Source organism: Chiloscyllium plagiosum, unplaced genomic scaffold, assembly GCF_037043375.1.
Source record: "Chiloscyllium plagiosum isolate Xiang-an unplaced genomic scaffold, Cpla_swu_hap1 HiC_scaffold_37, whole genome shotgun sequence".
In the NCBI taxonomy this organism is placed as follows: domain Eukaryota; kingdom Metazoa; phylum Chordata; class Chondrichthyes; order Orectolobiformes; family Hemiscylliidae; genus Chiloscyllium; species Chiloscyllium plagiosum.
Window position 1 is genome coordinate 50311086 of NW_028270175.1, and position 24204 is coordinate 50335289.

Below are 24204 nucleotides of genomic sequence, written 5' to 3' on the forward strand. Positions count from 1 at the left end.
GTATGTCACGTATAAATGCAAAGCTGCATTGTCTGTGTGTAGTTACAGACATGAGGAATGTTATAGCGCCTGCTGGAGGGTACACAGATAACAACGGTTGCTAGGGCTAGTGCAATCTCTCAAGAAGGCAGCTCACTACCATCTTCTCAGGGACAACGCAAAATCAACAATAAATGCTGGCTTAGCCAACAATGCTCATGTCCATGAATGAATGAATGTATGAAGAAGTTGTTAAGAAAATCAACAAGCAGCACTGAGGTCACTTCGGAAGGCTCTTTCAAAAGCACTTCGAAAACCTGGAACCACTATATCCTGGAAGGACAGGAGTTCCAGGTACGCGGGAACACCAGCATTTCCAAGGCGCCCTCCAAGCCACACGCTATCCTCCCAACACTTAGTCTGTCCCTACACCCAAAGGATTACAGTGGGTCAGGAAGGCAGCTCATCACCACCTTCCCCAGGTAGTACCAGATGGGAAAGAAATGATGGCCGAGTGACTGATGGCCATATCCCATCATTGAATTAAAAAGGGAAATTCACTGACTGTTCACGTCCCCTTTGCTTCCTCCATACAAGCAACTTTGCCTGTTAATTTTGTGTCACCAACAAATGTGGAAGATTAGATTTTTTCCGTCCATCAAATGCATCAAATCCATTTGAGATTAGTTGGAGGTCTAGCACTAATCCATTTATTCCCATTTAGTTTTCTGTCTGTTAAAGAATTCCCAATCCATGCCTATACATTCCCACTGAAGAGGTGGATAAGCAATATTGCACATGTGTGATTGGAGGGAAAGTGTTGAAAGGTTTCTGAAGCTCATAATAAACCATTCCTCCCTTTTATCTAATCTTCTCTTTACAGCCAGACAGAAAAAGAAATCCAGCAGCGTTTGTGAAATGACATTTCGCTTTCGTAACAACATGCTTGGCACCGTCAGAAGACAGATGGTGGGTATAAAGGAGTCAGCTAGTGAGCAGTGGAGCTCCACAGGGGACAGTGTTCGGACCACACTGTACATGCTATACATTAACAGTCTGGATAAAAGATGTGAGGGGGTATGGGAAACAGTTTTCCCAGAAAGATCCCACGGATGAAATGCTTATCATGTGAGGAGCAGTTGAAGATTCTGGGTCTGCACTCGAAGAAATTTAGGGGACGGTGGCAGAATCTGATTCAAACTTACAGAATACTGAGGGACCTGGATAGAGTGGACGTGGGGAAGATGGTTCCATGATTAGGAGGGACTCAGGACCAAAGATACAGCATCAGAGTGAAGGAATGAACTTTTAGAATGGAGATGTGGAACAATTTATTCACCCAGAGGGTGACGAATCTGTGGAACTCACTGCCTACAGGGGACTGTGGAGGCTAAGTAATTCAGTGTATTTAAATCAGAGATAGATAGGTTCTTCTCAGGACTGTGATGCTAGAAAAGCACAGCAGGTCAGGCAGCATCCGTGGAGAAGGAGAATCCACGTGTTGGACAAAAGCCCTCCATCAGGAATGGGCTGATGAAGAGCTTTTGCCAGAAACGTCGTTTTCCTGCTCCTCAGATGCTGTCTGACCTGCAGTGTTTTTCCAGCACCACACTCTTGACACTAATCTCCAGCATCTGCGGTCCTTACTTTCGCCTGATAGATAAGTTTTGATGAGCAAGGGCATCAAGGCTTACAAGGGCTAGGTGAGAGAACGGGATTGAGAAACAATTCAGCCATAATTGAATAGTGGAGTAGGCTCGAAGGTCCAAGTGGCCTACTCCTATATCCGATCATAGAATCACAGAAACCCAATAGTGTGGACAATTTCCCATGGCTACCTTAACGAACCTGCACATCCTTCGACTGTAGGAGAAAACAGGAACACCTAGATGAAACCCACACGGACCCAGTGACAATGTAAGATCACCACACTTTCAATCGCCCAAGGCTGGAATCGAAGCCGGTTCCCTGGTGCTGTGAGACAGCAGTGCTAACCACTGAGCCACCATGCGGCCTCCGTGCCATCGGGATGGTCTTACGGGCTGTGCTTATTCAACTGGTTTCGAATTGTGCAGTTATCATTTCTGACACATCGTTTACCATATATTCCCACACTTTCCTGATTATTACCATCATCTCTTGGTTTCAGATTGGGACTGGAGATTCCACAGAAATGGATGGTATTTGGAACTGTAGGAGATCCAGAGGTAGGTATGATTGTAGGGGTAGGCATTACACTGATCGGGATGTTCGTTGGAGCTGCAGAAGTGTACTGAGGTAGGGAGGTTCGAAGGGGCTATATCAGTTCAGAGCCTTGGGGAATTGTAGGGATTGGAGGAGCCAGAGATACTGAGGGTTATAGGGCAGCAGAAGTTCAGAGAGTTAGTAAGGGCTGTGAAGCCAGGTTTGCAGTATTCCCATCAGTTACACAGAGATGTGGAGAGCGGTTCAGGAAGAAGTTACAGAAATCGAGAGGGTTGTAGATGTTGGAAGATATTACAAAGGCAGTGAGTTGTAGTATTTGAGGAGGTTACAGGAACAGGTTGCTTTGAGGGATTGGAGGCTGCTACAGGTATTAAACATGCTGCAGGGGATCAAGAACCTTAAATCGATCAGGGGGATTGGAAGGTCTGCAGAATAAATGAGAATTACAGGGACGGAAGAATATCAGAGATGGGGAGTAACATATGAGCTAAAGACTCATATCATAAGATGAGCTGTAGGCAATGGAGTCAACGAAGATACAGGGAGATCTGAAGAGACTACAGGTGATCAAAAAGGCAGTGAGGCTTTTCAGTTTTCGATCGGTGTATTTTACACAGACAGGGAGTATTTTATGTAATGGTGCTATTTACAGAGACTAAGAGAGTTGTATAGAATTGGGGAACGAACAGAGGCATGGAAGGCGGTAGTGAGTGAAGAAATTTGGTGATACCGGATGCTGAGGTCCTGGAGGTTATATTGATAGGAAGGCTGGAGAGTCTGTCAAAGCTTACACGCACAAGCACTACAATAAGGTCTGGAGACAGATAGGGAGCATTGTACACACTGGAGGAGATTCCTGCGGCGGGGAGGGCTGTAGGGGAGTGTGATGTTTACACAGAGAGAGGGGTAAGAACTGGACAGGGTGATGGAGATAGGTCGATGGATGGAGAGACTGCAGGAGCTTACATTGACAGGGTTGGTGATAAGGACAGGAGGGTGTTAAATAGATAGTGGGTCTTGTAGGAACTGAATCATGAGAGTCACCAGGGTAGTGGGTTCTACAGATCAGGAGGGTTGGAGAGACGTCAGAGGATGATAGAGATAGAGCGGATTATAGGGTCTCCACATTTTGAGGGAGTTTCAGGACTGGAGGAGGTGACACAGATAAGGAGTGATGTTGGTTTTGCAGGAGTGTACAGAAACAGTAATACAGAAAGTGGAGAAAGCAGAAAAAGAAACAAAGAACAAAGAAATTACAGCATAGGAACAGGTCGTTCAGCCCTCCAAGACTGCACTGAACCAGATCCTATATCTAAGCCTGCCGCCTATTTTCTAACGATCTATAGCCCTTTGCCCTCTGCCCATTAATGTATCTGTCCAGAGACAACTTCAATGATGCAACTGTTCCCACATCGACCATCTCTGCTGGCAATGCATTCCAGGCCCCCACCATCCTCTGCTTAAAGAACTTTCCAAGTATATGTGCTGTAAACGTTTCCCCTCCCACTTTGAACTCGTGACCCCTAGTAATTAAGTCCTCGACTCGGAAAATGTTTCTTGCTATCCACCCTGTCTATACCACTCATGATTGTGTAGACCTCAATCAGGTCCCCCCTCAACATCCTCCTTTCCAATGAAAATAAGACTAATCTACTCAACCTCTCTTCACAGCTAGCACGCTCCATAACAGGCAACATCCAGGTGAACCTCCTCTGCACCTTTTCCAAAGCGTCTACATCATTTTGGTAATGTGGTGACCGGAAGTGTAGGCAGCATTCCAAATGTGGCTGAAGCAAAGTCTATTGCAACTGCGACTTGACCTGCCAACCCTTGTACTCAATACCCTTTCTTGAACACTCTCGTGACCAGCATTGCCACTTTGAGGAAGCAATGGACCTGCACTCCTAGCTCTGTCTGTACTTTATGTTTCTCCAGGACTTTTCCATTTACTGTAATGTCCCCTCTGTAATTGCATCTTCCAAATTACATTACCTCACATTTATCCGACTGAACTAGATCTATCATTTCTCTGCCCGACTCTCCAATCTATCTATATTCTGCTGCTTCCTCCGACAGTCGCCCTCACTACCTGTTAACTCACCCACCTTTGTAGCATCGACAAACTTGCTGATGAGAAAACCTACACATTCCTCCAAATCACTAACATATCTCAGAAAGTTACAGAAACAGGGAGATATTTAGGCACAGTAATACGGTATACAGAAGGAGAGTTGCAGAATCAGACAAAGAGACAGCTTTTGAGGTGCTGGAGGGAGAGGAAGAGAAAATAGAGATGTGGAGTGTTGCTGTGGCTGGAGAAGTACACCGAATATAGGGAGAAATTCATGACCTGGAACAAGTTATTGACACAATGGCCTCCATAATCTGTGAGGACTGGAGTAGGCCTGATGGATGGGCAGTGTTACAAATGCTGGAGCAGTCACAGACTCGTCCTGGCAGATAGGGAGTGCTATAACAGCTGGAGCAGTTACAGAGTAGGCCTGAGAGATAGTGAGTGATATCGTGGCTGGAATAGACACAGAGTATGCCTGACAGATGGGCACTGATATACCGATTGGAGCAGTTACAGAGTATGCCTGATAGATGTGGAGTGATATCACTGCAGGAGCAGTTATAGATTAGGCTTGACAAATTGGGAGTGATATAGTAGCTGGAGCAGGTAAAGACTATGTCTGACAGATGGCGATTAATGTAGCGGCTAGAGCAGTTACAGAGGAGGCCTGACAGATGGGGAGTGATATAACTATTCGAGCAGATACAGTGTAGGCCTGACAGATGGGGAGTGATTTCGCTGCTGGAGCATTTACCGAGTAGGCCTGACAGTTGGGGATTGATATTACGTCTGGAGCAGTTACAGAGTAAGCCTGACAGATAGGGAGTGATATAAAAGTTGGGGCAGTGAGAGTGAATGCCTGACAGATGTGAAGTGATATACCTTCTGCAGCAGTTACAGACCAGGCCCGACAGATGAGGAGTCATATAGCTGCTGGAGCAGTTACAGACAAGGCCTGAGAGGTAGGGAGTGATACAGCTGATGGAGCCGTTAAAAAGTAGGCCTAAGAGATGGGGAGTGATACAACGGCTGGGGCAGGTACAGAGAAAGCCTGACAGATGAGGAATGATATCGCTGCTGAAGTATTTACAGAGTAGGCCCAACAGGATGGGGAGTGATTTAGCTTTTGGAGCAGTAACAGAGTAGGCCCGACAGATGGGGAGTGATACAGGGTCTGGAGCAGTTACAGACTAGGCCTGACAGATGGGGAGTGATGTAGCTGTTGGAGCAGTTACAGAGTAGTCCTGACAGATGGCGAGTGATGTAGTGTCTGGAGCAGTTACCGAGTAGGCTTGACAGATGGGGAGTGATATAGCGGCAGGAACAGTTACAGACAAGGCGAGACAGATAGGGAGTGATACAGCTGCTGGAGCCGTTAAAGAGTAGGCCTGCCAGATGTGGTGTAATATAATGGCTGGGGAAAATACAGAGAAAGTCTGACAGATGGGGAATGATATCGCTGCTGAAGTATTTACAATGTAAGCTTAACAAATGGGGAGTGCTTAGCTTTTGGAGCAGTTACAGAGTAGGCCTGACAGATGTGGAGTGACATAGCCGTTGGAGCAGTTATAGAGTAGGCCTCACAGATGGGAGTGATACAGTGTCTGGAGCAGTTATAGAGTAGGCATGATAGATGGGGAGTGATATAGCAATTCGAGCAGATTCAGTGTAGGCCTGACAGATGTGGAGTCTTATAGCGGCTGGAGCAGTTACAGAGTATGTCTGACAGATGGGAAATGACATAGCTGCTGGATCAATTACATAGTAGGCCTGACAAATGTGGTGTGATATCACTGATGGGGTATTTACAGAACAGCCCTCATAGATGGGGAGTCATATGGGTTTTGGAGCAGTTACAGATTAGGCCTGACAGATGGGGAGTGATACAGCTATTGGAGAAGATACAGAGTAGGCCTGACAGATGGGGATTAATATAACTCCTGGTGCAGATACAGAGTAGACCTGACAGATGGGGAGTGATTTCGCTGCTGGAGCAGTTACAGAGTAGGCCTGACATTTGGGGATTGCTGGACTGGCTGGAGCAGTAACAGAATATGCCTGACAGATGGGGAGTGGAAAACATATTGGAGCAGTTACAGACTCGGCCTTACAGATTGGAGCAGTTACAGCTACGCCTGACAGATGTGGAGTCATATCACTGCTGGAGCAGTTCGATAGTTGGCCTGACAAATGGGGAGTGATACAGCTGCTGGAACAGTTACAGAGTATGCCTGACAGATGGTGTGAAAAAGGTATTGGAGAAGTTACAGTGTCGGCTTTTCAGATGGGGTGTGATATAGCTCTTGGAGCAGTTACAGAGTAGGCCTGACAGATGGTGAGTGATATAGTGGCTGTAGCAGATACAGAGTAGGCCTGACAGATGGTGAGTGAGATAGTGGCTGTAGCAGATACAGAGTAGGCCTGACAGATGGGGAGTGATATAGCTGTTGCAGCAGTTGCTGAGTAGGCCTGACATATGGTGAGTGATATAGCAGCTGTAGCAGTTACACAGTAGGACTGCAAGATGGGGAGTCATACAGCTGCTGTAGCAGTTACACAGTAGGACTGAAAGATGGGGAGTCATACAGCTGATGGAGCAGTTGCAGTGTAGTCATGGCAGATGGTGTGTGATATCGCTGCTGGAGCAGTTACAGAGTAGGCCAGACAGATCGGGAGTCATATCGCTGTTGGAGCAATTACAGAGTAGGTCTTTCAGATTGGTAGTGATATAGTGGCTGGAACAGGTACAGTGTCGGCCTTTCAGATGGTGAGTGATATAGCTATTGGAGCAATTAGAGAGTAGGCCTGACAGATGGGAATAATGCAACTGCTAGAGAAGTTAAAGAGTTATCATAACTGATGGGGAGTGATATAGCTGCTGGGGTAGTTACAGAGTAGGCCTGAAAGATGGGTGGTGATATTGCGGCTACAGCAGTTATAGATTATGCCTGACAGATGCGGAGTGATATCGTTGCTCGAGTGTTTACAGAGAAGGCCTGACAGATGGGGAGTGATATCGTTGCTGGAGTGTTTACAGAGAAGGAGAAAGTGAGGTCTGCAGATGCTGGAGATCAGAGCTGAAAATGTGTTGCTGAACTCGGATTTCACCAGTTTCCTCATTTCCCCTCCCCCCACCTTGTCTCAGTCAAATCCATCGAATTCAGCACCGCCTTCCTAACCTGCAATCTTCTTCCTGACCTCTCCACCCCCACCCCAGTTTGACCTATCACCCTCACCTTGACCTCTTTCCACCTATCACATTTCCGACGCCCCTCCCCCAAGTCCCTCCTCCCTACCTTTTATCTTAGCCTGCTGGACAAACTTTCCTCATTCCTGAAGAAGGGCTTATGCCCGAAACGTCGATTCTCCTGTTCCCTGGATGCTGCCAGACCTGCTGCGCTTTTCCAGCAACACATTTTCAGCTGTTTACAGAGAAGACCTGACAGATGGGGAGTGATATCGCTGCTGGAGCGATTATGCCTGACAGATGTGGAGTGATACAACTGTTGGAGCAGTTACAGAGTAGGCCTGACAGATGGGGAGTGTTATAGCAGCTGGAGAAGTTACAGAGTAGGCCTGACAGATGGCGAGTGATATAGTTGCTGGAGCAGTTACAGATTAGGCCTGACAGCTGGGGAGTTACATAGCGGCTGCAGCAGTTACAGAGTAGTCCTGACAGATAGGGAGCGTTATTGCGGCTGGAGCAGTTACCGAGTAGGCCTGACAGATGGGGAGTGATATAGCAGCAGGAACAGTTACAGACAAGGCGAGACAGATAGGTAGTGATACAACTGCTGGAGCCGTTAAAGAGTAGGCCTGCCAGATGTGGTGTAATACAATGGCTGGGGAAAATACAGAGAAAGTCTGACAGATGGGGAATGATATCGCTGCTGAAGTATTTACAGTGTAAGCTTAACAAATGGGGAGTGCTTAGCTTTTGGAGCAGTTACAGAGTAGGCCTGACAGATGTGGAGTGACATAGGTGCAGGAGCAGTGACACAGTAGGCCTGACAGATAATGATTGATATAGTGGCTGGAGCAGTTACAGAGTAGGCCTGACAGCTGAGGAGTGACAAAGCGGCTGCATCAGTTACTGAGTAGTCCTAACAGATGCAGAGTGATATCGCTGCTGGAGGATCTCCAGAGTAGGCCTGGCAGATAGTGAGCGTTATTGCGGCTGCAGCAGTTACAGAGTAGGCCTGACAGATGGGGAGTCATATCGCTGCTGAAGTATTTACACAGTACGCCTTAGAAATGGGGAGTGGTATCGCTGCTGAAGTATTTGCACAGTAGGCATGACAAATGGAGATTGATATAGCGGCTAGAGCAAAAACAGAGACGGCCTGAGTGATGGGGAATATTATATCTATTGGACCAGATACAGAGTAGGCTTGACAGATTGGGAGGGATACAGCTGCTTGAGAAGTTAAAGAGTTGGCCTAACAGATGTGGATTGATATAGATACTGGAGCTACTACAGAGTATGCCTTATAGATAGGAAGTGAAAAAGGAATTGGAGCAGTTACAGGGTAAGCCTTTCAGATGTGGAGTGATATGGCTCATGGAGCAGTTACAGAATAGGCCTAACAGATGGGGAGTGACACAGATGCTAGGGCAGTTACAGAGTAGACCTGACAGATGGGCAGTGATATTGTGGCTGGAGAAGTTACAGATTATGCCTGACCGACAGGGAGTGATATGGTTGCTGGAGTATTTAAAGAGTAGGCCTGACAGATCGTGAGTGATACATTGTCTGTAGCAGTTATAGAATAGGCTGACAGGTGGGGAGTGATATAGCTGTTGGAGAGATTTGACAGTTGGCCTGACAGATGGGGAGTGATGTAGCGGCTGGAGCAGTTTCAGAGTAGGCCTGACAGAGGGCGAGTGATGTAGCTATTGAAGCAGATACAGAGGAGGCCTGACAGATGAGGAGTGATGTAATGGCTGGAGCAGGTAAAGAGTATGCTGGACAGATGTGGCATGGTATCGCTGTTGAAGCATTTGCAGAGTAGACCAGACAGATTGGAAATCATATCGCTCTTGGAGCAGTTACAGTGTAGGCCTGACAGATGGAGAGTGATACAGCTGCTGTAGTAGTTACTGATTAGGACTGATAGATGGGAAGTAATATGGCCGCTGGAGAAGTTAAAGAGTTGGCTTTACAGATGGGGCGTGATATGACTCATGGAGCAGTTACAGAATAGGCCTGACAGGTGGGGAGTGATACAGCTGTTAGGGCAGTTACAGAGTAGACCTGACAGATTGGGAGTGATATTGCGGCTGGAGCAGTTATAGTTATGCCTGACCGCTGGGGAGTGAAATCGTTTCTGGAGTATTTACAGAGTAGGCCTGACTGATGGAAAGTGGTGCAGTGTCTGGAGCAGTTACAGCGTAGGCCTGGCAGAGGGTGAGTAATATAGCTATTGAAGCGATACAGAGTAGGCCTGACAGATGGAGTGTGACATAGCGGCTGGAGGAGTTACAGAGTAGGCCTGACAGATGAGGAGTGACATAATGGCTGGAGCAGGTAAAGAGAATGCCAGACAGATGTGGCGCAATATTGCTGTTGAAGCATTTACAGAGCAGGCCAGACAAATTGGGAATGATATCACTCTTAGAGCAGTTACAGAGTAGGCCTGAAAGATTGGGAATGATATAGCAGCTGGAACAGTTACAGTGTAGGCCTGACAGATGGCACATGATATAGCTGTTTTAGCAGTTGCAGAGTAGGCCTGACAGGGAGTCATATAGCCCTTGGTGCCGTTACATAGTAGGTCTGACCTTTGTGAAGTAATATAGATTCTGGAGCAGATCCAGTGTAGTTTGACAGATGGAGAGTGACATAGCTGCTGTAGCAGTTACTGATTAGGACTGATAGATGGGAAGTGATATAAAGTCTGGAGCAGTTACAGAGCAAGACTGACAGATAGGGAGAGATACAGCTGCTGATTGTATTTTCAGAGTAGGCCTGACAGATGGGGAGTGCGTTACCTGTTGGAGCAGTTAGAGAATAGGCCTGACAGTTGTGGAATAATATAGCGACTGGAGCAGTTACAGAGTAGGCCTGGCAAATGGGGAGTGATATAGCTGCTGGAGCAGTTACAGAGTACACTTGACAAATGTGGATGGTATCGCTGCTGATGTTTTTACAGAGTAGGCCTGACAGATGGGGAGTGATACAGCTGTTGGAGAAGTTAAAGAGTTGGTCTGACAGATGGGGAGTGATATAGATGCTGGAGCAGATACAGTGTGGGCCTGACAGATGGGGAGTGATATAGCTGCTGGTGCAGTTACAGAATAGGCCTGATGGATGGGTTGTGATATAGCTTTTGTAGCAGTTACTGAGTAAGACTGATAGATGGGAAGTAATATAATGTCTGGAGCAGTTACAGAATAAGCCTGACAGATAGGGAGATATACAGCTGCTGATGTATTTACAGACTAGGCCTGACAGATGGGGATTGTGTTAGCTGTTGGAGCAGTTACAGAGTAGGCCTGACAGATGGGGAGTGATACAACTGCTGGAGAAGTTAAAGGGTTGGCCTTACAGATGGGGAGTGATTTAGCTGCTTTAGCAGTTACAGAGTAAGCCTGACAGATAGTGAGTCATATAGATCTTGGTGCAGTTACAGAGTAGGCCTGACATTTCTGGAGTGAAACAGATGCTGGAGCAGATACAGTGGAGGCCTGACAGATGGAGAGTGATATGGCTTCTGGTGCAGTTACAGAGTAAGCCTGATGGATGGGGTGTGATATAGCTGCTGGAGCAGTTACAGAGTAGGCCTGATAGATGGGAAGTGATATAACGTCTGGAGCATTTACAGAGTAAGCCAGACAGATGTGGAGTGATGTGGCTGCTGGAGCAGTTGCAGATTAAGTTTGACAGATGGGGAGATATACAGCTGCTGATGTATTTACAGAGTAGGCCTGAAAGATGGGGTGTGCGTTAGCTATTGGAGCAGTTACAGAGTAGGCCTGACAGATGGGAAGTGATATAGTTGCTGGAGCAGTTACAGAGTAGGCCTGACAGTTTTGGAGTAATATAGCGACTGGAGCAGTTACAGAGTAGGCCTGACAGATGGGGAGTGATATAGCTGCTGGAGCAGTTACAGAGTATGCTTGACAAATGTGGATGGTATCACTGCTGATGTATTTACAGAGTAGGCCTGACCGATGGGGAGTGATACAGCTGCTGGAGAAGTTAAAGAGTTGGCCTGACAGATGGGGTGTGATATAGTTGCTGGGGTAGTTACAGAGTAGGCTGACAGATGGGGAGTGATATAATGGCTGGAGAAGTTACAGAGTAAGCCTGACAGATGGCAAGTGATATTGTTGTTTTAGCAGTTACAGAGTAGGCCTGACAGATGAGGAGTGACATAATGGCTGGAGCAGTTACAGAGTACGCTTGACAGATGGGGAGTGTTCGAGCTGCTAGAGTATTTTCAGAGTAGGTCTGATGAATTGGGAGTGATATAGCTGTTGGAGCATTTAAAGAGTGGGCCTGACAGATGTGGAGTGATGTGGCTGCTGGAGCAGTTGCAGATTAAGTTTGACAGATGGGGAGATATACAGCTGCTGATGTATTTACAGAGTAGGCCTGAAAGATGGGGTGTGCGTTAGCTATTCGAGCAGTTACAGAGTAGACCTTTCAGATGGGGAGAGATACAGATACTGGCGCAGTTACAGAGTCAGCCTGGCAGATGGGGAGTGAAAAAGCTAATGTAGCAGTTACAGAGTAGACCTGACAGATGTTGAATGATATAAATGATGGTGCAGTTGTAGTGTAGTGCTGACAGATGGGGAGGGACACAGCTGCTGGAGAAGTTAAAGAGTTTGGCCTGACAGATGAGGAGTGATATAGTGCAGGAGCTGTTACAGAGTAGACCTGACAGATGGGGAGAGATTTTGCACTTTGTGTAGTTACAGGGTAAGCCTTTCAGACGGGGAGTGATATAGCTCTTGGAGCAGTTACAGAGTAGGCCTGACAGATGGGAGTGATACAGCTGCTGGGGCAGTTACACAGTAGGCCTGAAAGATGGGGAGTGATAAAGCTGCTGGTGCAGTGACAGAGTAGACCTGACAGATGGGAGTTATGTAGCAGTTGGAGCAGTTGGGGAGTCGGCCTGACAGATGGGGAATGATATAGCTGCTGGAGCCTGAGTAGGCCTGAGGGATGTGGGTTGTTATCGCTGCTGGAGCAGTTGAAGAATAGGCCTGACAGATGTGAAGTGGTATCGCTGCTGAAGTATTTACACAGTAGGCCTGACAGATGGGGAGTGATATCGCTGCTGGATCAGTTACAGAGTATTCCAGACAGATGGGGAGTGATATATCTATTGGAGCAGATACAGAGTAGGCCTGACAGATGGGGACGGACACAGCTGCTGGAGAATTAAAGAGTTGGCCTTACAGATGAGGAGTGATATAGCTGTTGGAGCTGTTGCAGATTTTGCCTGTTAGATGGGGAGTGATAAAGTGATTGGAGCATTTACAAAGTAGGCCTGACAGATGGGGAATGTTTCAGCTGTTGGAGAAGTTACAGAGTAGGACTCACAGATGGGGAGTGATAAAGCTGCTGGTGCGGTGACAGAGTAGGCCTTTCAGATGGGGTGTGAAATCGTGGCTGGTGCAGTTACAGAGTAGGTTTGACATATGTGGTGTGATATAGCTGTTGGAGCAGTTACTGCGTCGGCTTGCTAAATGGGGAGTGATTGAGCTGCTCGAGTATTTACAGAGTAGGCCTGACGGATTGGGAGTGATATAGCGGCTTGAGCAGTAACTCAGTATGCCTGACGGATGTGGGATGATATCGCTGCTGGAGTGTTTACTGCATCGGCCTGACAGATGGGGATTGATATTGAAACAGTCACAGAGTAGGCATGAGAGATGGGGAGTGATATAGCTGCTGGAGAGTTACGGATTAGGCCTGACAGATGGGGGGTGATATAGCAATTGGAGTAGTTACAGAATAGGCCTGACAGTTGGGGAGTGATATCGCTCTTGGAGCATTTACAGAGTAGGTCTGACAGATTGGGAATGATATAGCTGCTGACGAAGTTACACACTAGACCTGAGAGATGGGGAGTGACATAGCGACTGCAGCATTTACAGAGTATGCCTGACAAATCTGGAGTGATATAGCTGCTGTGCTGGAGCAGTTACAGAGTAGTTCTGACAGATGGGGAGTGATATCGTGGCTGTAGCAGTAACACAATATGCCTGACAGATGTGGGGTGGTATCGCTGCTGGAGTGTTTACTGCATAGGCCTGACAGATGGGGAGCGATATAGCTCTTAGCGCAGTTACAGAGTAGGCGTGACAGATCGGGAATGATATCGCTGCTGGATCAGATACAGAGTATTCCAGACAGATAGGGAGTGATATATTTATTGGAGCAGATACAGAGTAGGCCTGACGGATGGGGAGGGACACAGCTGCTGGAGAAGTTGAAGGGTTGGCCTTACAGATGAGGATTGATAGGGCTGCTGGAGATGTTGCAGTTTATGCCTGATAGATGGGGAGTGAAAAAGCGATTGGAGCAGTTACAAAGTAGGCCTGGCAGATGGGGAATGTTTCAGCTGTTGGAGAAGTTAAAGAGTAGGACTGACAGATGGGGAGAGATTTAGCACTTTGTGCAGTTACAGGGTAGGCCTTTCAGATGGAGAGTGACATAGCTCTTGGAGCAGTTACAGAGTAGGCCTGACAGATGTGAGTGATATAGCTGCTGGAAGTTAAAGAGTTGGCCTAAAAGATGGGGAGTGATATAGCTACTGGGGGAGTTCCAGAGTAGGCCTGAAAGATGGAGAGTGATAAAACTGCTGGTGCAGTGACAGTGTAGGCCTGACAGATGGGGAGTTATGTAGCAGTTGGAGCAGTTGGACAGTAGGCCTGACAGATGGGGAGTGATATAGCTGCTGGAGACTGAGTATGCCTGAGAGATGGGGATTGTTATCGCTGCTGGAGCAGTTGAAGAGTAGGTCTGACAGATGTGAAGTGATATCGCTGCTGCAGTATTTACACAGTAGTCCTGAGAGATGGGGAGTGATATCTTTGCAGGAGCAGTTACAGGGTAGGCCTGACAGGCTTGGAGTGATATCGCTGCTGAAATATTTACACAGTAGGCCTGACAGATGGGGAGTGATATCGCTGCTGGATCAGTTACAGAGTATTCCAGACAGATGGGGAGTGATATATCTATTGGAGCAGATACAGAGTAGGCCTGACAGATGAGGAGGGACAGAGCTGCTGGAGAAGTTAAAGAGTTGGCCTTACAGATGAGGAGTAATATAGCTGTTGGAGCTTTTGCAGATTTTGCCTGATAGATGGGGAGTGAAAAAGCGATTGGAGCAGTTACAAAGTAGGACTGACAGATGGGAAGTAATAAACTGCTGGTACAGTTATAGAGTAGGCCTTTCAGGTGGGGAGTGATATAATTACTGGAGCAGTTACGGAGTCTGCCTGGAAGATGGGGAGTGAAAAGGCTATTGCAGCAGTCCAGAGTAGACCTGACAGATGGGGAGTGACAGAGCTGCTGAGGCAGATACAGAGTAGGCCTGAAAGATGGGAAGTGATAAAGCTGCTGTTGCAGTGACAGAGTAGGCGTGACAGATGGGAGTTACATAGCAGTGGGAGTAGTTGAAGAGTAGGCCTGACAGATGGGGAATGATATAGCTGCTGGAGCCTGAGTATGCCTGAGAGATGGGGATTGTTATCTCTGCTGGAGCAGTTGAAGAGTAGGCCTGACAGATGTGAAGTGATATCGCTGCTGCAGTATTTACACAGTAGGCCTGAGAGATGGGGAGTGATATCTTTGCAGGAGCAGTTACAGGGTAGGCCTGACAGGCGTGGAGTGATATCGCTGCTGAAGTATTTACACAGTAGGCCTGACAGATGGGGAGTGATATCGCTGCTGGATCAGTTACAGAGTATTCCAGACAGATGGGGAGTGATATATCTATTGGAGCAGATACAGAGTAGGCCTGACAGATGGGGAGGGACACAGCTGCTGGAGAATTAAACAGTTGGCCTTACAGATGAGGATTGATAGGGCTGCTGGAGCTGTTGCAGATTTTGCCTGATAGATGGGGAGTGAAAAAGCGATTGGAGCAGTTACAAAATAGGCCTGACAGATGGGGAATGTTTCCGCTGTTGGAGAAGTTACAGAGTAGGATAGACAGATGGGGAGTGATAAAGCTGCTGGTACAGTTATAGAGTAGGCATTTCAGGTGGGGAGTGATATAATTACTGGAGCAGTTACGGAGTCTGCCTGGCAGATGGGGAGTGAAAAGGCTATTGCAGCAGTTACAGAGTAGACCTGACAGATGTCGAGTGATATAGATGCTGGTGCAGTTGCAGTGTAGTGCTGACAGATGGGGAGGGACACAGCTGCTGAAGAAGTTAAAGATTTGGCCTGACAGATGAGGAGTGATATAGCTGCTGGAGCTGTTACAGAGTAGGGCAGACAGATGGGGAGAGATTTTGCACTTTGTGCAGTTACAGGGTAAGCGTTTCAGACGGGGAGTGACATAGCTCTTGGAGCAGTTACAGAGTAGGCCTGACAGATGGGAGTGATACAGCTGCTGGGGCAGTTACAGAGTAGGCCTGACAGATGTGGAGCGATCTCATTGCTGGAGTGTTTACAGAGTAGGCTTGAAAGATGGGGAATGATATTATGGCTGGAGTAGTTACAGAGGAGGCCTGACAGATGCGGAGTGATATCATGGCTTCAGCATTTACAGAGTAGGCGTGACAGATGCGGAGTGACAGAGCTGCTGGGGTAGATACAGAGTAGGCCTGAAAGATGGGAAGTGATAAAGCTGCTGGTGCAGTGACAGAGTAGGCGTGACAGATGGGACTTACATAGCAGTGGGAGCAGTTGAAGAATAGGCCTGACAGATGGGGAATGATATAACTGCTGGAGCCTGAGTAGGCCTGAGGGGTGGGGATTATTATCGCTGCTGGAGCAGTTGAAGAGTAGGCCTGACAGATGTGAAGTGATATCGCTGCTGAAGTATTTACACAGTAGGCCTGACCGATGGGGAGTGATATCGCTGCTGGATCAGTTACAGAGTATTCCAGACAGATGGGGAGTGATATATCTATTGGAGCAGATACAGAGTAGGCCTGACAGATGGGGAGGGACACAGCTGCTGGAGAAGTTAAAGAGTTGGCCTTACAGATGAGGAGTGATATAGCTGCTGGAGCTGTTGCAGATTATGCCTGATAGATGGGGAGTGAAAAAGCGATTGGAGCAGTTACAAAGTAGGCCTGATAGATGGGGAATGTTTCAGCTGCTGGAAAAGTTACAGAGTAGGACTGACAGATGGGGAGAGATTTAGCATTTTGTGCAGTTACAGGGTAGGCGTTTCAGATGGAGAGTGACATAGCTCTTGGAGCAGTTACAGAGTAGGCCTGACAGATGTGAGTGATAAAGCTGATGGAGAAGTTAACAAGTTGGCCTGAATGTTGGGGAGTGATATAGCTACTGGGACAGTTACAGACTAGGCGTGAAAAATTGGGAGTGATATTGCGGCAGAAGCAGTTACAGATTGTGCCTTACAGATGGGGAGCGATATCGTTGCTGGAACATTTGCAGATTAGGCCTGACAGATGGGGAGTGATACAGTTGCTGGGGCAGTTCCAGAGTTGGCCTGAAAGATGGGGAATGATAAAGCTGCTGGTGCAGTGACAGAGTAGGCATGACAGATGGGGATTGAAATAGTTGCTGGAGCCTGAGTAGGCCTTAGAGATGGGGATTGTTATCTCTGCTGGAGCAGTTGAAGAGTAGGCCTGACAGATGTGAAGTGATATCCTTGCTGCAGTATTTACACAGTAGGCCTGAGAGATGGGAAGTTATATCTTTGCAGGAGCAGTTACAGGGTAGGCCTGACAGGCGTGGAGTGATATCGCTGCTGAAGTATTTACACAGTTGGCCTGACAGATGGGGAGTGATATCGCTGCTGGATCAGTTACAGAGTATTCCAGACAGATGGGGAGTGATATATCTATTGGAGCAGATACAGAGTAGGCCTGACAGATGGGAAGGGACACAGCTGCTGGAGAATTAAACAGTTGGCCTTCCAGATGAGGAATAATATAGCTGCTGGAGCTTTTGCAGATTATGCCTGATAGATGGGGAGTGAAAAAGTGATTGGAGCAGTTACAAAGTAGGCCTGACAGATGGGGAATGTTTCAGCTGTTGGAGAAGTTACAGAGTAGGCCTGAAAGATGGGGAGTGATAAAGCTGCTGGTGCAGTGACAGAGTAGGCCTGACAGATGGGGAGTTATGTAGCAGTGACATTTAGACAGATGCATGAACAGGCAGAGTATAGAGGGATATGGACCATGTGAAGGCAGATGAGATTAGTTCAGAACAGCAACATGGTCAGCACAGCCATGATGGGCCGAAGGGCCTATTACTCTGCTGTACTGTTCTAGTTTCTAACTTCACGGCATCTACCCTGTGAAAATGCCTCAGAATCCTAGATGTTTCAATGAAGTTCTCTCCCATTCTTCAAAACCCCAATGGATTCAAGGGCAATCTACTCCACCTCTTATTGGAAAATCCCGCCATCTCCAGGATCAGCCGAGTGAACCTTCCCTGGCCTGCCTCCAACACAAGAATTTCTTTCCTTCGGGCCCACATACTGTTCATTATAATCTAGGTTGGCCTGACTTGTACCTTGCATCGTTTTAGCAAGACCTCCCTCTGTTTAGACTCCATTCCCTTTGTAATAAATGGCAGCATTTGATTTGCCTTCTCTATTATCTGCTAACCCTTTACGCTACCTTTTTCAGATTGATCCACAAGGATTCCCAAAACCCTTTGTGCAGTCAGTCTGAAACCAAACGGTGTTAGCCTGACAGTGAGTCGGGAACATGCTGGAGAGTATTGTAAAGGATACAGCAATAAACAATAAATGGACTCTCAGAAACATTGGGCAACACGTGATTTTACAAAAGGGGAATATTTTTAACGCTGTTGGATTGGTGTGACCATGAATGGCAGAATAGATAAGGGTGGGGGAGGCAAGTAGCGGTAGGGGGATATTTTAACTTTCAGAAGCATTTTGACAAGATTCAACAAGGTCTAAATTATAACGACGGAGAGAATAGGGCCCCTGAAAGGTCAATGAGGCTGTCTGTGTGGAATCACTGTTGATGGGGAAGATCCGAAACAAATATTTTGCTTTAGGATTTATGATGGAGAAAGACATGGAAGCTCGGGAATTTGAGAAAATACATAGTGATGTCTTGAACAGAGTTCACTTTGGAGAATAGGAGGCGCTGGATGTCTTAAAATGCAAAACAAAGTTCATAAAACCATGGGATATGATCAGATGTATCCCAGCACCTTGTGAGAAGCGAGGGAGGAAATTACAAGGCTCCTCGCAGAGATATTCGTATCATCGACAGCCACTACAGACCAGTGAGACTGATGGCGGAGGTGGGTAAGTTGATGCAGGAAATTCTGAGAGAAAGGACAATGGAGGTAGACAAGTGACAGATCAAAGCAGAGCAGTACACGATGTCCACATGAACTTTAGCAAGGCATTTGACAAGGTTCTGCATGGCAGACTGGTTAGTAAGTTTAGATCACACATAACCAGGGAGCGCTCACCAACTGGATACAAAACAGGATTGACGGTAGGAGACGGAGCGTGATCATAGACGGCTACTGATCAAACTGCAGGCCTGTGACCAACGGGGTGCCATGGGTCACTGTTGTGCATCATTTATATAAATGGTTTGGATGAGAATAGAGGAATCATGGTTAGCAAGTTTGCGATTGACACTGAAATTGATGGAATAGTGGGCAGTGAATAGGGTTATCTAAGAGTACAATGGGATCAACAGTACTGCTGGGCCAATGATGTTAGGAATAGCAGGTGGAGAAATGCACGATGTTGCATTCTGGTAAAGCAGACCAGGGCTGGACTTGTACAGTTAATGTTCTGGCCCTGAGCAGTGTTGTCAATCAGTGACCCAGGGATGCAGGTAGACAGTTCTTTGAAAGTAGCGTCACAGTTAGACAGGCTGTTGATGCAGGCGTTTGAGGAGGTTACCTTCATTAGGTCACAGCATTGAGAGCAGGAGTTGGGATGTCATGTTGTATTCGTACAGGACATTAGTGATACCACCGTATAAACATTGTTGATTATCTGGAAAAGCGCAACGAGTTCACATGTATCCTTTAGGGAGGGGCATCTGACATGCATACCTGGTCTGGCTCACATGTGACTCCAGACTCACAGCAACATGGCTGACTCTGAGCTGCCTCTGGGCAGTTAGCAGTGGGGCAACATACGCTGGTCCAACCGGTGACATCCTCAGGTCATGAATGAATCAATGAAAATTCATGACCCTCCCTATCTCAGCAAACAGCTGTAGCAATTCGTACTGGTTTTGTAACACTGTTCAGGCCCTGGGCACTCTCTGCAACACTCTCACCATCTCCAGCACCTTTAATTCTCCCTGTTACTATCACCTGATTAAACGCTGACAATGTGTCCTCTTCCTACTGTACTCCTGCTCAGAGACTCCTTAGCGATCTCTTTAACAAATGCGTCCACATTTCTAAACATTGGGTACTTCAGAATTGATCTTTTTTCCATCTCTTCATCAAATCTGGTAACTCCTGGGAATTACTTGGTCAAGATCTTCTAAAGTAGGGGAGGAGCATTGGGTAGATGTCGAGTACCTTGAAACTTGCTGTGGTGAAAATGGGAACGCAGGAGTAAACAGCATAAGGAGCGTGCTGTCACACCAACACCCCACCCACCCCCTTCCCACGGCCACCTTCTGCCAAAGTGTAACAGAGTCTGTGGAAGGTCACATCGCTCTGTACAGCCACCTACAGACTCCCCATGAGAGTGGGAGAGAGTCAGCCTCAGCTGTGACCCATCACCAATGAGATAGTGAGATAGGAAGATTGAATTCCCTCACAATTATCCCAGTGCTTTTATTACAAATTCCAATTATTCACTGTTAATGCATTGTCTAACAATGTAATGCTGTAAAAGGGCCTTAACACTGTCATTCCAGTTTTGAGTTCTGACCCTTATTACTCAGAGTTTGGTTTCCTAGTGCTTGATAATCTGAGGCCACATATTTTCCTGGTAATCCCAATTTTTATCCCTAACTGTGAGAGTCCCCCATCCTGCTTCCCATTCTGTCTGGTTTCCACAATGTTGTGTAGCTGTGAATATTGATGACCCATCTTTGTGTTCAACCTGTGACCATGTCTCCGTGATGGCGAGTAGATAGAAATCACAAATTAAGAAACAGTAATTTTTACCACAATTTCCTGTCACAAACCTAATTTCAGTTAAACTCAGTCCCTTCCTGTTTCTTCCTGTTTGTCTTTAGCTACATCTCCATGGTTTTCCAATATTTCAAACTTTCTCTTTGGATTTGGGAATTTCCTTTAACCTAAGCCCAGTCCCTCCTCATCTGTGTCATTTTAAAGCAATTGGATTGACCAGGACACTGGCCCCACCACAGTTCCAGTGGAGCCCATCCCAATATAATGGCTGACTCCTCCCTGAGGATCCTGATACCTTCCTGCACTCTGGTGGTATCACCCAGTATCTCTCCATGTAATATCCGTTGATGTGTAGGTCAATTTTCTGCCTCTGTCAGTGTTTCTCCCTCTTACAGCTGGTCTGAGATCCTGAATCAACAGAATTCTCCAAACCAGAGAGCCGCAGCAGCACAGGCCAGGGATGGAGACTGGGATTTTCCAGATCTCTGCTGAACTCTGTGCCACTCTGCACGAGTTATCCTCATTGCATCAATCTAATTTCCCATTCTGTCTATTTCTCTGTCTCATGCAGTTAATCAGGATATTCCTAACTCCTGTCTCATCCATCACCTCATTGAAGACGCTTGGTCAGTCAGAGAGAGATGGAGAGAGAGATCTGGAGCCTTCAGTAAATCCTGCAGCCGGTAAGATCACTCACAGTAAACAGCACAGGGAGGAGTTAGTGGCCTTCTGTATTCAGACCCGGAAGACAGGACATAGATACAGAGCTGGGCAAGGAACGGCCAATATTCTAGGCTTCATTCCCACCATCTTGTGAGGATCCTGCCTTCACCTCTGCTGTACTGGTCCTCCCTGAGACAGTACAAGGGATCGCAGACATCAATCCTGGCCCATGCTGTATTAGTTATCTCTGTAATATCCTCCAGTCCCAATAATCCTTCCTCTGTTTGGAATCTCCTCTCGTCCACACAATGCTCTCTGTCACTATCAGGTTCTCCAATCCCTAACACCCTAATCCCTAAACTTCTCCAGTAGATACTAAATTCCTTCTTCCCTGTAAACCCTGACAGTCCTGTCTATCCCTGTAAGCTCCTCCCACCAATACCACCCTCCATGTCAATGTCTTTAATCTCTCCATCGGTCCCTAACTATGTAATCTTCTCCAGCTCCTACAACCCTTCCTTAGCTGTGGAAAAAAATGTAATCTCTTTATCGTTTTCCAATTCTTCGATGTTAATCTTTTAAAATTTCACACTTGTTCCCAACTACAAACCCCTCCCGACCACAGGACCCTCTTTCAGTTTGTGCAACCCTCCCTATCTGTGTAACTGTCTCCAACCCAGTAACCTGGCATTCTCCATTGCTTTCTTATCTCTGTAGCCTCCAGAATATTGAAGCCTTCTTATATCTGTAAACGTCTTCAGTCACGACAACCTTCCATATCTCTGTTAGTATACACAATACTCTTCTCCCTGAAACACCCCATGTCAGTGCCTCTCAATCTGCCTGCCTCTCCCTACATCCATCCCTACCCCATCTCCAGAATCTAACCCAGCTCCCTCTATCATTGTAAATTCCTCCAATTCCCAAACATCTTTGGCCCACTGACATTCTTGTCCAGATATAAATCTGTTTAATTCTAACATCCTTGAGCCCCTGTAAGCTTCCCTATCTCTGTAACCTCTCCCCATCCGTTCAAACACCCCACTACTGAGGAATGACTCGCTGCATTCGCCATAAGGCAGATGGAATGATAGTGAACAGATATGATGGAACTGTTCATTCCGGAGATGTAGCTGCTGAATGACCATCGTTGGGAAGGGAATATTGAAGGGTTGTTGCGTTAGAGTCATAGAGTCAATGAGATGTACAGCATGTATACAGACCCTTTGGTCCAAACCCAACCATGCTGACCAGATATCCCAACCCAATCTAGTCCCAAGAGGCAGACGGGGCAAAAAGCCAACATGTTGTGAAGAAAGGATGAGGTTAATGCATTAATGAGACAATCATATGGATCTGAAGATCAAAATTTGGAGTCTATTTGGGTGGAGCTGAGAATCAGCAAGCAGCAGCAACCATTGGCAGGACTTATTTTATAGGCACCAGACAGTGATTGTAATGTCAATATGGTTACAGACAGGGCACTGAAAGTACTGGCAGCAAGGGCAGTACAGTAACTGTGATGACGTCAAAGTCCAGAAGAAAGTTAGGATACTGAGGGACATTGATATACAGAAGGATCTTGGTGCAAGTCAGTAACTTCCTGAAAATGGCAATAGGAAGCACCCAGAGACAACCCTCACAGACACGGGGAGAATGTATAAACTCCACACAGTCAGTCGCCTGAGGCGGGCATTGAACTTGGGTCTGGCATTATGAGGCAACAGTGCTAACCACTGTGCCATTGTTCGTGAGTGACACGGCCTTCATCGGTCACAACGTTGTGTATAATGGTTTGCAACTGATGCTGTGATTCTATAAAACTTCTGCTTGGCCACATTTGCAGTACTGTGTGCAGTTCTCATCTCCACACAGTAGGGATGATGCGGAGGCTTTGGAGAGCGTGCAAAATGGGTTTATCAGCACGTTGCCTGTGTTAGGGTTTTTAAGGGTGTGTTAGGTGTAAGAGGAAACTAAACGAAGTTGGATTGTTTTGCGAGAGTATCAGAGGCTGACAGGCGACCAGGTACAGGGATATAACTTTCGAACAGGGACAGATAATGTGGATAGTCGGAATCTCTTTTCCAATGTGTAAGCTTCAAGTACTAGAGCGCATAGGTTTAAGTTGAGAAAGAGAAAGCTTAAACGAGATGTGTGAGGCAAGGTGTTTTTTTTACATAGAGAGTGGAGGTTACCGAGGGATGTTGTTGAAGCAGAAATGTGAGTAAAGTTTTGAAGTGGCATTTAGACAGAAACGTGTCAGGTAGAGAATAGAGGGATATGGACCATGTACAGGCAGATGGTATGAGTTGAGAATAACGTTAGCCTGACAGTAAATCAGAAGTATACTGAAATTGTTAGAAAGTGTGTGTCAATATACAATAACTGGGCACATGGAAATACATTTTATAAAAGAGAATTTGTTTTTGAGCCTATTGGATTTAATTTGTTGGTGTGAACATAAATGGCAGAATTGTAAGGGTGCAGGAGGGGTGTAGTGGTACAGGGATATGGTGTATTTGAATTATCAGAAGCCTATTATGCAGGTTTCAATAAGCTAAACAGTATCTTTGTAGAGAATAGGTCCTCTTAAATATTAATAAGGTCGCCTATGTGTGGAACCAGAGGAGGTGGGTGAGATATTAGACAAATAGTCTTGTCAGTATTTACTGTGGCGAAAGACATGGAAGCTTGGGAACTTGGGGAAATAAATAGTGATGTCTTGGAAAGAATCCTCAACAGAGAAGAGAAAGTGCTGGAATCATAAAACAAATAAAGGTAGATCAATCCTCGGTAGCTTATTAGGTCAATCCTAGAATATTGTGGGAAGCTAGGGAAGAGATTGCAGTATCCCTTACAGAGGTATGTATATTATCAACAGACACAGTGAGGCACTGGAAGACTGGAGGGTGGCTAATGCTATTCCATCACTTAAGGGTTGCAGGAAAAGCCAGGAAATTACATCCACGTGAGCCCAGTGATGGGGAAGTTGTTGGAGGAGATTCTGAAAGAAAGGAGC

At 46.6% G+C, this 24204-nt stretch overlaps 1 long non-coding RNA gene across 9 annotated transcripts in view; it reads left to right on the forward strand.

Moving 5' to 3' along the window:
* Positions 1–860: 860 nt before the first annotated feature.
* The window catches only part of LOC148139813 (uncharacterized), an 82607-nt gene continuing 59263 nt past the window's right edge, over positions 861–24204 (forward strand). For 3 of the 9 annotated variants that reach the window (XR_015753377.1, XR_015753376.1, XR_015753375.1), the window contains exons 1-3: positions 867–948; positions 2129–2186; positions 21094–21205. This is a non-coding gene — a long non-coding RNA (uncharacterized LOC148139813). Of the gene's footprint in view, positions 949–2128; positions 2187–21093; positions 21206–24204 lie in introns of all 9 variants that reach the window. The other 6 variants (XR_015753374.1, XR_015753378.1, XR_015753372.1 and 3 more) reach the window with 4 other exon arrangements.